This window comes from Lagopus leucura, unplaced genomic scaffold (genome assembly GCF_019238085.1).
Source record: "Lagopus leucura isolate 7727_CA_CO unplaced genomic scaffold, USGS_WTPT01 Super-Scaffold_100009, whole genome shotgun sequence".
NCBI lineage: Eukaryota > Metazoa > Chordata > Aves > Galliformes > Phasianidae > Lagopus > Lagopus leucura.
The window spans coordinates 13924197-13941086 of record NW_024962266.1 but is presented as its reverse complement, the minus strand read 5'-3'; the positions used below and the strand labels follow the sequence as shown (position 1 = coordinate 13941086).

The 16890-nt window shown below is 39.5% G+C and overlaps 1 protein-coding gene across 5 annotated transcripts in view; it reads right to left on the bottom strand.

Annotated features, from left to right (window-relative positions):
- Window positions 1–16890, bottom strand: part of ZNF644 (zinc finger protein 644) — a 72922-nt gene that overhangs the window by 18614 nt on the left and 37418 nt on the right. For all 5 annotated transcript variants that reach the window (XM_042873241.1, XM_042873244.1, XM_042873245.1 and 2 more), the window contains exon 2: window positions 8963–9018. The gene's annotated coding sequence lies outside the window, so the exon portion shown is untranslated. The remainder of the gene's footprint in view (window positions 1–8962; window positions 9019–16890) is intronic.

Below are 16890 nucleotides of genomic sequence, written 5' to 3'. Positions count from 1 at the left end.
TGGCTCCTGAAAACTTTTCACAGGTTTACAGGGTGAAGGAAAAATCATGTTGCTCCATACACAAAAACTGTGTGCAATATTGTTAAAACCTGAGTTAAAACAAGGAGGAGAGGGCACAATACAACCACCTCAATATTCAGGACTATCATGAACAATATCCAAAACATCACATCGCGCAATCTCAAAAGAGACTCCCTTCTGTACTGTGTATTTATGGAGATTGTGAACTATTCCATATGGATCTGATTAGAAGATATCTATGGTAATACAGCAGTCCCTACAGATTTCAGGCTTTGAATTAAGCCTTAGCTGCTTATCATATCGATAATATTGCTGTTACATTTTAATAATTTTCTGCTAATTATCACATTTTTCCAGCTATTGGGGTGGTACAATTCACTATTAGGTGTGCAGGACAACAACAAGGGAGTTAGCATTTTTAACAGTGTATTTAAAAAGAAACAACATAAAAGATATTCTTAGATTTGTGAGTATTGTGATAATAGGGAGCCAAAATGCAGTACTGTACATGTAGGAATCTGCTCAATAACAACGATGCCACACAATGCCATTACTTTTGAGAAGAACATCGCTATTATTTCACTTGTGCCATTGAGGAAGCACAATATCCAGACTGAAATGCTACATAATCCTGAACTGCTTGGAAAAAACAGAAAATCAATCATTGAAACAACAAAGATTTAACAAAGAGTACACAATAATCTTTGCATATTTTCATATAGTTTTATAGCTTTCTACACCACATTCAAAACACACATTGTACCAGTTCTGTCAAAATATATGGTAATTAATCCTTAGAGTACTTGAAACGTAAACACTGAGATTAAACTTCAGATTTAATATTGCAAATAGTGCTTGCCACATCCACTACCAGGGCAAAGCAGTTAATTTTTTATTTAGAAACATTCACACAGAAGATGCGTGCAAAACAGCAGAGCACAGAAAGCCTACACAAAAACCACAATTCTAGGCTCATACCTTGGAAACTTCAAAATTCTATTCAATCATTTTAGGTAAACTTAGAACGAATGAAGCATGGTTAACAGTGTTGTTGCTGACTTAGGTGACCCACTGTTTATTACAGTGGCATTATTTCATTTTCAAAAGTAGAAAATGACCGATTATTTAGCCAACTAAGCCCAATTCCAACTGATTTAATTAAGTAATTTTAAATATACATTTTTGCTTTCTAAATACTATTTTTACTCATAAAATATCAGTTTCAAATCATAATTAGTTCTGCAGATATGAATGCCTGTGGCCAGATACTGTAAGCATTAAAAGAGTGTAAGGTCAGATCTGTCTTCAAGCTGACAGATCATCATTTAAATGCCTTAAGCTAATCTTGTAGTCACAAAAATCTCGAACATCAGTATTTTTGCTAACTATCAGCACTTGCTATAACACCCTGACTACACTACATCTTGAGGTTACTGCAGAAGAAATGAGGTGATAATTGCATATTAACATAATTATTCGGTAATCCCTCTCAGCAAGCTTCCCAGGTCACTCAGTAATTCAGATTAGATGCAACCTTCCTGTCATCAAACCTATGCTGTCCACTTTCTGTTCATTAAGAATTCTTTTTGATAGGAATCTACTTAATTCCATTGTTCTATGTACATTATTAATTGTATTTATTACAAGTAGGTTTATGACATTTCCAAGCTCCTATTTCATAATGACAACCCTTACTACATAGCAGTGTCACACACCAAATTGCAGTGCCTTCCACAACACTAGTTCATTAAAGCTTACACTGCAATGCTAAGCGCATTCCGATGTTGTCTACGAGCAGATACAGCTAGAGCTTTCTCCATTTCTGTTACAACAACGCTGTTTTACAAGCATTTACAACAGACTGGAAAGGATACTGCAGGTGAAAAATTAAGTCGGAAAAACATGGCTGAGATTGAAAAAAGCGTTAAGTGTCTCTGTGTTTTGATACCAAGTTTCTCACCAAATTCATAAATATAAGCCAGCGAGCTAAAAGCACAGAGTCACTATTAAGTATCACAGTGACTGAAGAGTCATCTCCCAAATGGGTTGAATTTACCCGCTAAATTAACTGAACAAACACACTATTTATACAGTGCTACAACAAAGGCAAAACTGAACTTGTCCTGCACCAAGTAACTAGCCATAAGTCCAGATCTTTAAGCCACATCCATGAATAACCAAGGTACTTGAGATTATTCAAATATTCAAGAGATAGTAAAGATGTTGCACGCTTTTACTGATTCCATTAACATTTGTTATTCCTTCAAGACTTTGTTATTAAAACGGAAAAAAACAACAGATGTCATCACTTTTATCCAGAAGCACTGCTGAAATAAATCTTTCTGGAATGACAACTGATGGAACCAAAGTCACAGATTTCCAAACAGGTGACTAAAGAACTTTAAGCACACCATGGCACCAGGTTAAGGCAGAGAGGATCCCTGTTTTCCCTCACTATGCAGTCTATTCCTTTACTAACTTGATCATGGCCCACTGACAAGTACTGAGCTTCCATTGAAAGTGAAATGTTTGTAACACCTGGAAAACGAAGACTCATGCAGAACAGGAAGAAATTGTATAAATGCTAATTGTATAAATTGTATAAATCAACAGGAGGGGATGAGAAAGCCAAAAACCTTGTTTCCCAAATAGCCAAGTGTATAAGCATAACCTCATCACAACTTTATGAAGAAAAAAATCACCTTATTTGGAAGGCATCTGGACAATACTTCACAATGCTTTAGCCTCTTCCATATAACAGTGCACACACTTCACACCTACTATCTAACAGTAATAATACTCTAAGATGATAAAATTATGGTATTTTAAACATCAGAATAGAATGCCTATTAATAGTTTTCCTCCATCCATTCTTAAAATCTCTCCTGATCCACCACCCAGATGAAAACAGAACCACAAAGCCTGACGACCACAGAACAAACCAGTGATTCACTTTGCCTTCGCCAAGCTTGTTTGCAGATTCAGCCGTTGAAAACACGTTCAGTTTTCCAGCACAGACAGACTACTAACTCATAAACTGCCTCACTGAGCTTTGAAATAAACAAATTCATTTGAACATTTCGGGGAATTTTTAACTCCTGCAGTGAACAGAGAGCTTGCTTAGCATGCACTGCCCAGCACCACCAGTACTGCCCTCTCACACCTCTACACACAGCTGTACGGTCAGTAACATAACTACAGCCTGAGCAGCTCCACTGAAAACTACACAAATTCTGATGTGCAGCTGGCTATGTGAAAGTCCAAACATTGGAAAGGCCCCATAACTAGTTGGGTTCCCATATTAAGAGTGATTTTCAAAACAGTAAGAAAATTCACTGATGCAACGCTATGAAAAATCCAGAAGTTACTGCAATGGACAGGGATCCCAATGACTACAATACTACAAATGTTTAATTTTAATTTTTTTTAATTTTAAAACTGCAAAGATTGCTCCCAATTCCTTAAAAAGGCAGCAAGAAGTAGGTAAACCAAATTTGAAAATTTTCACCAAGTTGTCCTATTTCTTTATGAAAAGCTGACCAAAGAGAAACTTACACAGGAGTCTTTTATAATTACACAAGCTAGCAGAAGATCAACACAATTAGGGGAGGAAAAAAAGAAAAAATAAATGCAACTGTCATTGCTCAGCAATGGAAAATTCACCATTAGTAGCCACCAGCAACACAACTTTACCAAAACTTTACCTGTATTTCAAAAACAAACAAACAAAAAACAAATCCAAAGCATTTCCAATGCAGAATACTGGAAAGTAAGAAATCATTTCTCAAAAGTATTTTATTTACTAATTTGAAGTTTTAGGACTCAGAATTCTCTAAGCAACAAAAAGACATCAAGTCTACAAAATCTTTAGAATTTGAACCTAAAGACTTTCCTTCTGTCTAAACAAACGATTAAGTTCGGATCTTCCAGGAAAAGCGAGACAGCATTTCTACTGGTCTATCAACTTACAAAAAAAAAAAAAGTCTGTTCTTCCAGTAAGGTGATACTCAGGAACATCAAACTTGAAGCACACTTATTTTCTGAAAGTTAGCTGGAAATTTGTAGCTAACAAAACAGCTTCTTTGAAAGCCATGTGTCCGATAGTTAGAAAAAATACCAGAGTTTTATAAACATGGTTTTTGGTCTAGAATGTGTAAGAGTGATGCTGAAACATCTCACCTCTGCAAGACAACAGTTCACAACCAAAGCAAGACTGTCTTACAATTCAGAAATAATAGAATAGAATGCTGTTACTGCCACCAACCATTCTTAATCTTACTTCTCCAATATTGATTTGCTTGGGAAAATACACCAATTTGTTGCAAAGGAGTACGTCACACTAAAATCCAATACTAAAATCAATAAAATAAATGAAAATACAATTTCAGTGTCAAAAGAATCAGATGTAGAACTTTCAAAAATATTCTTCTAGCTTTAAGAGCTACTGCAGCCATTTAAGATGATCTCATTGGCAAAGACTTTTCAAAGTGAACTGGATACTGCCAAAAGATGCCTAGCCTGTACAGAACCAAGCCTTTGAATCTTCAATGGAAACCTCGAACGGAGGAAGCCCCACAGGCTTCCATAACTCCCCACAGCACTTGACAGCGCTATCCATACCGGTCAGTCAAGTACTGAAGTCCTCACATTCCTGCATCTTTGTCTAGATTGTATTTTCACAAGTACGAACAAGCTTGAAGTGACACTGCCCTTCTGCAGTCAAACCACGGATTTTTCCGAGATGGACACAGATGAGGTAATACCTAACAGCGTACCAGGAGTGCACACAGAACTTCTAAAACTACAGACTTACTGTGGTGCGATAATACTTACTATTCCACCACAGAACTGTTGCCCTCCATAGTTTCACATGCACAGATAAATTACTGTGGTCAGATGGCAGCACGGGTTCCCTGCTGCGGTTGGAGGAATGCTGCTGGCAGGTTGAGGGAGGTGATCCTTCTCCTCTAACTCAGCCCTGGCAAGGCCACATCTGGAGTTCTGGGATTTGCAGCACAGGAGAGACCTGGAGCTACTGTGGAGTCTCCTGAAAGGCCACTGGAACAACTAAGAGACTGGAGCATCTCATATGAAGAAATGCTGACAGCAGTGGGACTGCTTAGCATAGAGAAGAGTTGGAGACAGATCTCATCCATACGTGCAAACATCTGAAGGAAGAGTGCAAAAAGGGCAGTACTGGACTCAGTGCTGCCCACTCTTCAGCGGTGTCCAGGGATAGGAAGCACAGATATGAACATGTGAGTTTCCACCTGAAGAGGGCATATTCTCAAGCTAGGCAGAACAGACAGCAGAACTGTACTCTGATATCCCTCTCTTCCAGTGTTGCTGTTTTCCAGAGTTCTCTCGCTAAATTATCTCATTATTCTCAAATTTATAAACATGCATTTTCCTAGTTCTATCTCATCTTTTATTAACAGTTCTATTACTTAGAATTTGCCATGATTATTACTTTTTCACAGAATGAACCCTTCTTCCAGCTCACAATTTGCTTAGATTCCTTTCTGCCATACCACAGAGGGGCCTAAGGAAGCTGGATTCTCAGTGTCAGCTTTCCAGACAATGTAAGGAAAGTATTTCTCCATCATGAAAACTAGTTCCATCAGTTATGACTACAGTCACAGCGAGTGAAGAAGTTCACATAGAGAACATGCTTAAGAAAGTACATGCATTCTTATGGGCTCTAGCACCACTACTAGAGTTCTTGGAAAGGGAAAAAAAACACAAAAGAAGAGCTTTGCTGTCATTGCAGAAGATTTCAGCTTGCATTACTTGGTTACATATTGGAATTATGCCTTTCTTAGCCAATTTAAATGACTCCTGCCTTCCTCCACATCTCTTCTTTCAGTTTATTAACGATTTCCTTACCTAGTTTAACAGCTTGGCACACTTACAGCTGAACTGGCACAACTGACAGGCAGGAACTAAGAGTAAGGGCCATGAACTCATCAAATGGGGGAATTCTTTCCTAATGTTTTTAATCAATAAATAAATGTAACAGTGCAGAGAAAATTTTTTTCAAGGCAAGAAAGAAGTTTTGTCATTCCCTTATTTGCCTGCAACAGATAACATTATGAAGAACGCTACCATGAAACTAATGTTATCTTTTAAAATCACTTGAAGTATACTATTCAATCTAAGTAGAACACTACAAGTAAATGCTATGATAATAATTCGGCTGAGGAACATTAAATAATACATCTTCTGAGAATACTATTATCATGAGAAATTATCTTAAAATACATATATATGATAGCTAGATTTTCCACAGAGACATGCAAAAGCAAATCCTTTCAGTAGGTTAAATAAGAAGCCTCTTCACTTCTGAAGTGCATCACAACTTCTAGAAAATTTAAAACAAGGCTGCTCCTCTTCAAATTGGAGCTCTGTGGAACCAAGGCGTTCATCTGTTCAGAAAAAAGTCCTTCTGAAGCCAAGTAGTGCCACCAAGTGGTGGTGAGATTCTGTATGCAAATGTAGTGACTCCACGTGTAGATCCCACAGAACTAAAAACGTTCCCCAGCCATCAAGTGAGTGACTGAAGGCGTACTAAGAAAAAGACTTCAAACTAATCCAAGCAGAACTACGTATTTTTAGTAGTCAAATCCAAAACTGACTTTCAATTTAAAAGAAAACGCTTCCCTGCAATTAGGTGTTTTTGTTCAGATACCTTTTGTGAGCAGTAGCTGAAGAACTCTTTCTTCCACTACAAATACAGTAGGGATCAGCAAACTGACTAATTATGTTTGTCATAACCCTATGCAAATCTCCAGTGATTACAACTGCACAGTCACATAGGCTTACTCTCACTGTATTTCAAAACTCAGCATGTAGAGATCACAACCAGACTAGGAAGGGCTTTAGAAATCAGGTTCATCTGACTATTTTTGACAGAAATATTTCTCAAATTCATCAGCTGTATGCTGTTAGTCAGCAGTGCCTGCTATTCCTGGGATGGCACTCCTAAAGATCAGAGCTGAGAATGTGCACAGCACTGCCACACATCTGCAGTGCAACCTTCTTTTTTTTTTTTTTTTTTTTTTTTTTAATAGAAGACATTAGAACAGTTTAACTCAATTTTATGGAAATGTATCTTAGAACATGACACACTCTCCAACTTTGGGAAAAATTCTGATCACACTTCCCATTACAACAAAAAAAAAGTAGTATCTTTTCTCTCTTCAGCATGTTCTGAGAGGTATGCAGCAATTTATTATGCTTTTTACTTTCTTTGGCTGACAATCATTTGCTGTACGTGTTTCAGTAGTATCACAAATTCTAAGATTGTACCTCCTGCTGATGTAGAGACCTCCTAAAGCATGCTGTATTTCCCAATTACTACAAGACTTCCTCAAATTAACACTCTACTTTTACTCACTTACTTTACAACTCTAGAGTAATAAATGACATTCAGTGGCATCCACTGATCATCAACAGCAAACTGGTTCTGATCAACAAAGACGACATTTATCTTAATAAAATACATTCATTGTTGTTAAATAGTTTCTTACTTGTGTACATTTAACTGGCAATAAGTAATTTGATTTCCCTAAAGTCAAGATATCTTACTATTTGCAATTAGAAAGCAAAAACCCAAATTCATTACTCCCAAAGAAAACCTTTGGGAGTAGAGGCACTTTCCATCATCAGGAACTAAATTCCTCTCAAGAGCACAAGACGTTTGAGTGAATCATTACACCACATTTTCAACTACTGCTTTAGGTGACATAAGCTTACACGAAAGGCCAAATCTGCATCAAGTTGTGCAATTTGAATTCATTGGTCAGAAGTCTACAAGATGCTGCAGTCACTCATGAGTGGAGACAGAAGACATGGCCAAGTACAGGTGGTTTGCCTATTTCTGTCAGAGCTTCAAGATCTCCTCCAAGCAGTAGCAGTACCAATCAAACATCGCTATACTGTTTCCATTTTTTCTGTCCTCTTGTTGTGTACACACTAGGACCTCCCTCTCACCTGTTCAAAATATTGAGCTGAATTTAAGATGGTATATAAGTCAGCAGCAAGGAGAAAACTTGGGAATCCAGACCTTACTTGCTAAAGCCCCCATGTCCAACTATCAAGACCCATCTCCACCATAATAAGAATTTACTGGATCTGGGATCTTACCTAAAGATACTTGAGAAGGAATCAAGCTAAAACAGATGAAAGCAAACTGCTCTTAGGTGTATTTAATGTAACTTAATAGGGAATAAATTAATTAACCAAAGTATTACTGTTGTAAAACATGAAGTAATGTGAAAAGAAACAAAATCCGTGTTTAACTAAATCTTTTGTCCCAAAAAATTAGAGGGGGTAAGAGGAGCATGCCAAGAAATGCTTAAGCTCCTAAACTGACAGTCTGCAATTGCAAATGGACATCCAGATTCGACAGTAGATTTTCATATACTTTTGTTTACAAATAGCTCCACAAAGAGTTTCTTCCTAAGAACAGGACAGGGAAAAAAAAAAAGAATTTCTTAATTAAGAAATTGAAATACCATTCTGGTAGCTGGCCAGATTTCCCACATGGTTATTTATTAATAAAATAAGTGGAAGTTTAACACACTCCTTTCACAATGCAAAGTACGTTTTCAATACTTAGAAACCAGGCAGATAATATGTAGAGAATGAAATCCATCTTAAGTACTCATAATTCTGGTTCTCGTCAGCTAACAGAATGCCACAATAACTTTTTGACTACAACAGTTTGCAGAATAAAAACAACCGTAACTGTTGTCATATGTTTAGCTACCGGGGGAAGAGGAAGGGTGTTCCTCTTTTGGTATCACAGCACTGCATACCTAAATTTCAGCAATCAAGATTCAAGCTGCAATACAATTCATTTTTTCACTGACTGCTTTTCTGATGGCTTAGCAGTATGTGTTAATGGATTCAAGCAATCTGGAAAAAAAATTCCACATACCTTTGTTTGTTTTTTTTGCATTAAGCTCTGAGATCCACTTCCACATTAAAACAAACCTGCAAAATAAAACATGAATTTAACACAAACCTAGAGAAATCTATATGTATTCTAGGTTGGAAACATCAAAATTCGAGTGGTTTTCTCTCAAACACATCAAGAAGCCATATAAATATATATGTGCTATTAAACTAAGAAGAGGGGGAAAAAGTTGCATAGCAAGTTCTGCATTTTCAGCTAGTGCTTTCAAACTCAGCTATTTTATATTCCTTTAACAGTGAATGAAGCACAGAGAATAAATGGTCAGAAATAAAAGTTTTTCTGACCTTTTTCATAAAAACTACCAAAGTACCTGAAATTAAGTGTTGGAAGGTTTTAAATACAGGGTCTCATCAGTTCCTTTTTCCTTTGAAAAAGTTAACTATAATTTAAAGGCTAATTGGCCTATTTTAAAATCATACTACTCTGCTTTCGTATAGCTTGATTAATACCAGATTAACTAATCATTTTTCAGTTTTGCTTACAAATCTTCAAAAGAACTTCATAAGGAAACTTTTCACTTCCTAGTTGGAGGTACCAGACTACAGGACATTTGGAAAAGACTGAAAATTATTGAAGCTGTACAAAACAAGAACGGATCAAAATACAGCATCTCTGTAAAATTGGTTTACTACCAGTGAAGACAAGGAGAATACAGCTTTATAGCATGAGACACTCATATCAAGACAAAACTCATGAATCCGTCACCAGAATTAATCTGGAAAGAGATATGTGTCCTCACATACTGCCCAGGACTCCTTTCCTAACTTGGTTCACACGCAGCAGGTCTTTTGAATCTTAGTTCCCCAGCCAGCCTCTGTCGCAAAGCCGTCTGTCTGAAATACAAAGGCAGAGAGTAGGGAAAGACACCTCTGCCAAGTCTTTGTAGGCACTATAACCCATCACAAGACAAGTCTCCAAGCTCCTTCCACAAGCCACAGGATCATTTCCTGATTACCACATAAAACTACAACCTTTCTGCCATGTTACTGAAAAGCTGCATTCCTTTCTCAACTACATCATACTTCCCTCCCCCTCCCCAAATAATGATAATTTAAAAAATCAAGTTTATAGAGACAATCCCTGTGCCTACAGAAGCAAAAGAATTTTTTTCAAAAAGCAGTGAACCTCCACTAGATGCAACAGAAGGCTCAACAGCAAGTATAGTTAAAAACTCACAAAATATACCTTCCATGGATGATGTGCCAGAACACCTTTCAGAAAAGGGGAAGAAGGTCTATGCAGCCTAACACTACCGAGCACTAGGATTAGCACTAAAACAGACATCTCAGTAAGCCTGTGCAATTTGGTTGGCGAAAGCCAGGCCCAACCTAACATATCTTCCACAGCAAGCAATTTTTCAATACAATGACCCAGCCACCCTGCAAACTCATCTCACCACTGCAACAATCCTCTTATCTTTTGAAAACTGCAATTGGCCCAACACTAGCAAAAACTGCTCTCCGCACAGTTTCCATCATTTCTTATTCAACTGCACAGCATCTCTGCACTGCAGGACCAAGCTGGACACAGCAATCCAGCAGGCAGAGCCTATGCTGCGCTGCTGCAGCTTTGGCACAGCAACACCTTACATTAGACCAAGCGCTTCAGATGGCTGCGCAAAATAGCAAACCTATACTGCCTACCTGGAGAAGATCCACGCCTTTGAAAAAGCTCCAATACAAGTATTCTTGGATATAACTACTTTTTTGGCTCACAGGGAGCTCTTAGAGTACACTGGGAAAAAAGTGAGGTTATCCTCTATCTACATCTGGCACAGAGGGAAAGAGGAGGGAAGAGAGAAAACAGACCACCACAGTCAGGATACTGTCCAGCCGAGGGGCAGGTGCCACAAGTTTCACCAGCAAGCAAACTGCAGAAGGACCGATGGGCTGGGTACCACAGCCTGCTGCAGTTCTCCAGGCTCTTAACTCCCCTGTTAAGGATTTAGTAACCACTGCACTCAGAGCCCCGCCACACGGCCAACACTGCAGCAGCACACACATGTCTTGTGCTGGGACTCACAAGCTGATGACTGACAGCACTGAGACTCACCGCGCTTAAAGCAACCAAACCTGCACTGCCCAGCCAACACCTTCCCATTGAAGGTCCTTCTGCTGTCAAGGAGGATTCCTCTCGCTATAGCACACACACAGTCCAATCTTAACGGCTACTTCTCATTTCAAGGCTGTTGACATTTGGAATAACTGAGCACCCAGAATTCTTTCCCCGCAGATCCAAAAGAGGTAGCTCCCCAGGGTTCCTGAGGGAAAGGCAAAACCACAAATGTTTTACCTCTGTTTTTTCTGTCTTAACTCATATAATCAGAAAAGCAGCTGTAAAGAAAGTCTCTACCACCAGGTAACAAAGATAGGGCCCAAGGGAACTCAGAGGCCAGTAAGAATAGAGTTCTCACCTCGAGGCCTCACCAAGGAGGGAAGTGGGCCACAGCAGTGAAGCGGCCACCGCAGGAAGCTGTGCTTCTGACCACTGATTTGCTGCCAGCCTGTTCTGTAAGGGCTGAGAACAGGCAGCACGAAGCACACAGCACAAGCAGAGATGGACAATGCCTCACAGGCACCCCAATAATACCAAAGAAAACCAGGCAGACTTCAATGTCCAAAAGCACAAGCAGATCCCACTAATCAGTGAATATGAGCTAATGCTGGTGCATTGCCAGGGCTGATCACCTAAGCCAGTGGAAAAAACAACCAACAACAGAAACAGCATATCAGTGCTGCTGCCGTTCATACACAGTATCAAACAGCCCAAAGCAGGCACAAGAAGCTCTCTAGTCCATACACAGCGATCAAGACATGCACATGGATACTACCCAGGCAAGAACAGTCACTCCAGCATGGGTGAGCTGCAGAGAGACAGAAATTCTCAAAAAGTATCTTAGGAATAACTTAAAAATATACAAGCTACAAAATTGTTAGAGATGACCACGCTATAGCCACTAAAAAACTCAAATCTTTATGACTAGCTGGAGATCAGCTATAAAAGCTTCCTTAGTATTGCTTTCAAAAGCAAACAGCTACAGCTGCTACTTCAAAATTCAGGTACATAAAGAACAATTAAGGTAACCACTTCCCCATTTGTAAGTACAACAGAAAATATTGTACCTATGACTCCTGCACTGAACTCACACTCATTCACAATACATAGTGTATATTAAGATAATTCACCTGAGTTTAAATCTGATTTACTTAACAAAATTTGCCCAATTTCTCCTCTGGTCATTAAAATTACATTTTATTTTAAGACTAAATACATTTCTGTCCACTTTCTGTTAGTTAGTAGCATCCTGATTTTTATGCGGTTGATACGGTGGAAGGAAGGGATGCCATTCAGAGGGACCTCGACAGGCTGGAGGGCTGGGCTCGGGTGAACCTGATGAGGTTCAACACGGCAAAGTGCAAGGTTTTGCATTTGGGCCGGAAGAACCCCAGGCACCTGTACAGGCTGGGAGGAGCGGTCCTTGAGAGCAGCTCGGCAGAGAAGGACCTGGGGGTCCTGATGGACGAGAGACTGAATATGAGCCAGCAGTGCGCTCTGGCAGCTCGAAAGGCAAATGGGATCCTGGGCTCCATCAGGAGAGGGGTGGCCAGCAGGGACAGGGAGGTGATTGTCCCTCTCTACTCGGCTCTTGTGAGGCCCCATCTGGAGTACTGTGTCCAGGTGTGGAGCCCTCAGTACAAGAAAGACATTGAGATTTTGGAAAGGGTCCAGAGGAGGGCGACTAAGATGATCAGGGGGCTGGAGCACCTCCCCTATGGGGACAGGCTGAGGGAGTTGGGCTTGTTCAGCCTGGAGAAGAGAAGGCTGCGGGGTGACCTCATTGCAGCCTATCAATACCTGAAGGGAACCTACACCCAGGAGAGGAGTAAACTCTTCAAAAGGGCTGATAACAGCAGGACTAGGGGAAATGGTTTTAAGTTGAAGGAGGGAAGATTTAGGTTGGATGTTAGGGGGAAGTTCTTTACTAGGAGAGTGGTTAGGCCCTGGAACAGGCTGCCCAGGGAGGTTGTGGATGCCCCGTCCTTGGACGTGTTTAAGGCCAGGTTGGACGGGGTCCTGGGCAACCTGATCTGAATGTGTATGTTTGGTGGCCCTGCTAGGCAGGGGGGTTGGAACTACATGATCCTTGGGGTCCCTTCCAACCCGGGTGATTCTGTGATTCTGTGATTCTGATTTCAATAATGAAGTACCTCCTACAACAGGCCCCTTTCTAGGCAAAGCCTTTGAGAAACACTAGATTGCAAAGGCTGAGGAACACCAGATTGCAAAGGTGTACAAGGAACCTTTACAGTAATCCTGATAAGGCTTTTGATGCACTTATCTACCACTTAGTCCTTAATTTTAACAGAAAAACCCTATCAGATCCACAACAATAGGTACTTCTACATCTATCTGGGAAAACACCTTTAACTCTTTCCAGCCAGCACCTTCTCCTGGAATAGTTGCAGTATTGAGAGAAGTGCATTTATTTTGTTGTTTTAAAGTAAAAGTTCTAATGTAATAGAAAGCCAGCTTTCTCCTTCACAGCTGATTTTAATTACAGAAGAAGCAAGGAAGACAAAGGAACAAAGGTGAGAATAAGCTGTAGCAACAGCTTTTTTTGGCTGGTATAAGCTGGGGCTGCACAGTTCACTTCAGCAGCTTAATGCAAAAAACACAGCACTGGTATTGCACCTGTGCTCGTAACCTCAAGCACTTCCTGAGATAAAAGAAATGTATTTATTGGTTGAGAGTGACAGATACATTCATCAGGACACCAGCATCCCAGCACCAAGATCTGTCAAACTGAAACACGGCAGAGAGAAGGTGCAGTGAAAGGGCAGAAGTTTCCTTCTACCGTCTGATGCAGCTCAGGAAGTCTTCGACAAATCCACAGGAATCTAATAGATCTAATGTGGCAGATAAGAAAAAGCTCCTCAAGGAACCCAGAAGCAGCTCCCACTAGCACGGTCACCCACTACTACCAAGAAAAAAATAATTTTAAAAGAAGCCTGATAAAGGGAAGACCTTCACTGCTAGTGGCAAGTGAATCAGTCATTACAGCCGAATACTCACTGAATACAAACCTAGACTGCCCTTTTTGCCAGCAAGTCATCAGAAACAGCGTTGTCTGTACAAAATGTAGCTGCTTGCTCTCTGGTAGAAGGGATTTGGATGCTTTTAGATATATGTTAAAACATTCAGTACCCACAAACACAGAACTACCATTCAGTTTATGCTAACATTTATAACTGTTAACAGTTTATGTTAACAGCCCTTCAGCATATGTTAAACAATTGACTGAACTTTAACACGTTTTTCTCTAAAACCACAGAATTCATTCCCTTGGAGAACCTGTAGAAGTTATCTCAACCTGTGCTATTCCAACTTTAGCCAACTGAATTACAAATGCCACAATCAATTCTACCAAAGTTAAACTTGTAAAGGAAAAATAACAATCACTGTTTTTGCAATAGTTGCATACAGGTACCGGACTGAAGCCATTATTTCAAAAATTATCCAGAAGTAAAATTAAGCCAAAACCAAACATTAAACAACCTACAAAGAATTACATCCTTTTACTGGAGATGCTTCTGCCTTCAAAGTCTTCACTGACTGAAAGAAATAACAAGCAAGGGACTGAAAGACAGAAGACTGTCTCCGGCATTTTCCATCTCCTGTTAGATTTTGAGTTATATATGAAAAAACAGTTCAAAAAAAAAAAACAAACCCAAAAAAACAAAAAAACAACCCTTACAGTTCTTCCTTTCACAGTATCCACCACAGTAAAAAGCACATGCACAGTTCCCAAAGCTGTGGTGGGGCTTTCTTGTGGAACTGTTGATCTCATTTTTCTACTGAGAAGAGTTTTGCTTTTTGACAACACCCCATATGGGACGGCAAAGCACTTCAAGGAGAAGTGTGACAGCGCAGGAGTGGAACACAACTGATGATGCTTCAGAGGAAAGCTGTTTCAGTCCAAACAAGCAGATTACAAGTAGATGAACGTAACATCAATTGGACTATCACAGTGGGAAAAAAGTTGTCAGAGAGAATTACCTGAGTCAAGAAAAAAGAGCTCATGTTTTATCATCAGTCAAGTCAAATGACAAATTTAATTACTATTTCAAAAATCTCTACTACTTAAATAAAGGGGGGGAAAAAAGGAAAAGCTCTCAGAGGGAAAAATATTCTAGGTAGACTGGGGTTTGGACTAATGAAACAGCTACCAGTTAAAAAGGCTACTTTTCATCTTCATCTCTAAACAGACAGAAGTAGGTGTTTAACGATGTATACAGCAGGCACACCGTCAGATGGAAAGATATCTGCAGAGAAGCAAGCGGACAGAAAGCAGATACGTAAAGAGCTGTCTGCTTTGAACATACGTTACCCAGTAAGCAAGTATATAGTAAGCAACAAATTAAAGCATGGTAGAAGCAAACTGAAGCATTAGTTTAAAGAACTTCTGGATCTTAAGAAAGAATATTAATACACTGTTGCTAAAGGTTACTTCCCACTGCAGCTTCCCCATCTGCTAAAGTTAGATGTAATATCCTAAATACTGTTGATATTCAGTCTGTCAATATTCAGCTAAATCAAACGGCACTCCTCACAATGGTAGTTACCATAATACATACAATAAGCTGCAGAGCAACAATTCCCCTTCTTTCTGTAACATTCTACCAGTTTAAACTACAAATCAATACAGTTTGCATAGCAGACATCCGTAAGTTTTCTGTCACCCTTCACTCCATTTGCCTTGACCACACAAACTAGCTTTTGATTTCCTGCCATTATATACCTTGAACATGACAGCTCCTCTTGAACAGGAAAAGCCTAAAGCAGTGTGACATCATCTCTCTGATTCACTCCACATTACTGACACTGCACATAACCTTGGCATCATCCTTGACACTGAACACTTCTCTCATCATTATACTGTCAGCAGAATCTCTGCAATACATTACCTGTGTGGTAACTACCTCAGCCCTTTAGCTGTGGAACTCCTCCAGTCTCAATTACTGCATATTCCTTTGCTATATCATCACACAAGCTTTATATATACAGCACACATACAGGGACGTGAATGCACTCCAGAACACACACACAGCCAGTTCATCTCTAAAGTAACAACCATCCTCTCTTCTGCCAAGCCCCCTGAATGTCAATAAAACACAGAGGCAAAGCTGCACGTAAGACCCACAAAGTGTTCAAGCCTCATGTACACCAAATTGGTGCATCCTTTTCCGTGTAACAAAAAGCAACATCTCACTGCCCAAATAACTGTTCTTACATACCAAGCATTTTTCTACAGTCTTGAAATTGCAATTTATATATCCAGCACACATCTGAGATGCAGTAAATGAAGCAGAGTTCCACTGAAATGAGTCAGAAGGCTGTTTTGTAATAGACAGTACATGGAATAAGATTGTCCAATACAAATACTACACAAGTACATTCAAAGTAAACACACGTGGGATCTGACACACTATACAATGCACTCCACACACAGTGGACTCATATAGAGAGCAATTACCAATCTGTACCCACTCCCAGCCCACCACCTGTGGAACCCAGGCATACAGCAATGCATCAACTTGTTTTCACACATTTCCTGCACTTCACACATCTATTTCCTGACTGACCTCTTCATTACACATCTTTGAAATTCTTCAACGTAAATGAGCTTTCCTCAATTAGAGAAAAACTTGCAAATTTTACTGCAGAATGCCTACGTTGACAGCCCTATGAAATAAAACATAATGCAAAAAGATGCACAGATTACACTTTTAAATAAGACCCTTCCTTGTTTTTAAGTCTTCAATCAGGACGTCAATTTCTTAATTTTAATTCAAAATAGTAAAGCATTTGAAACAAGAGAAACAAACGGG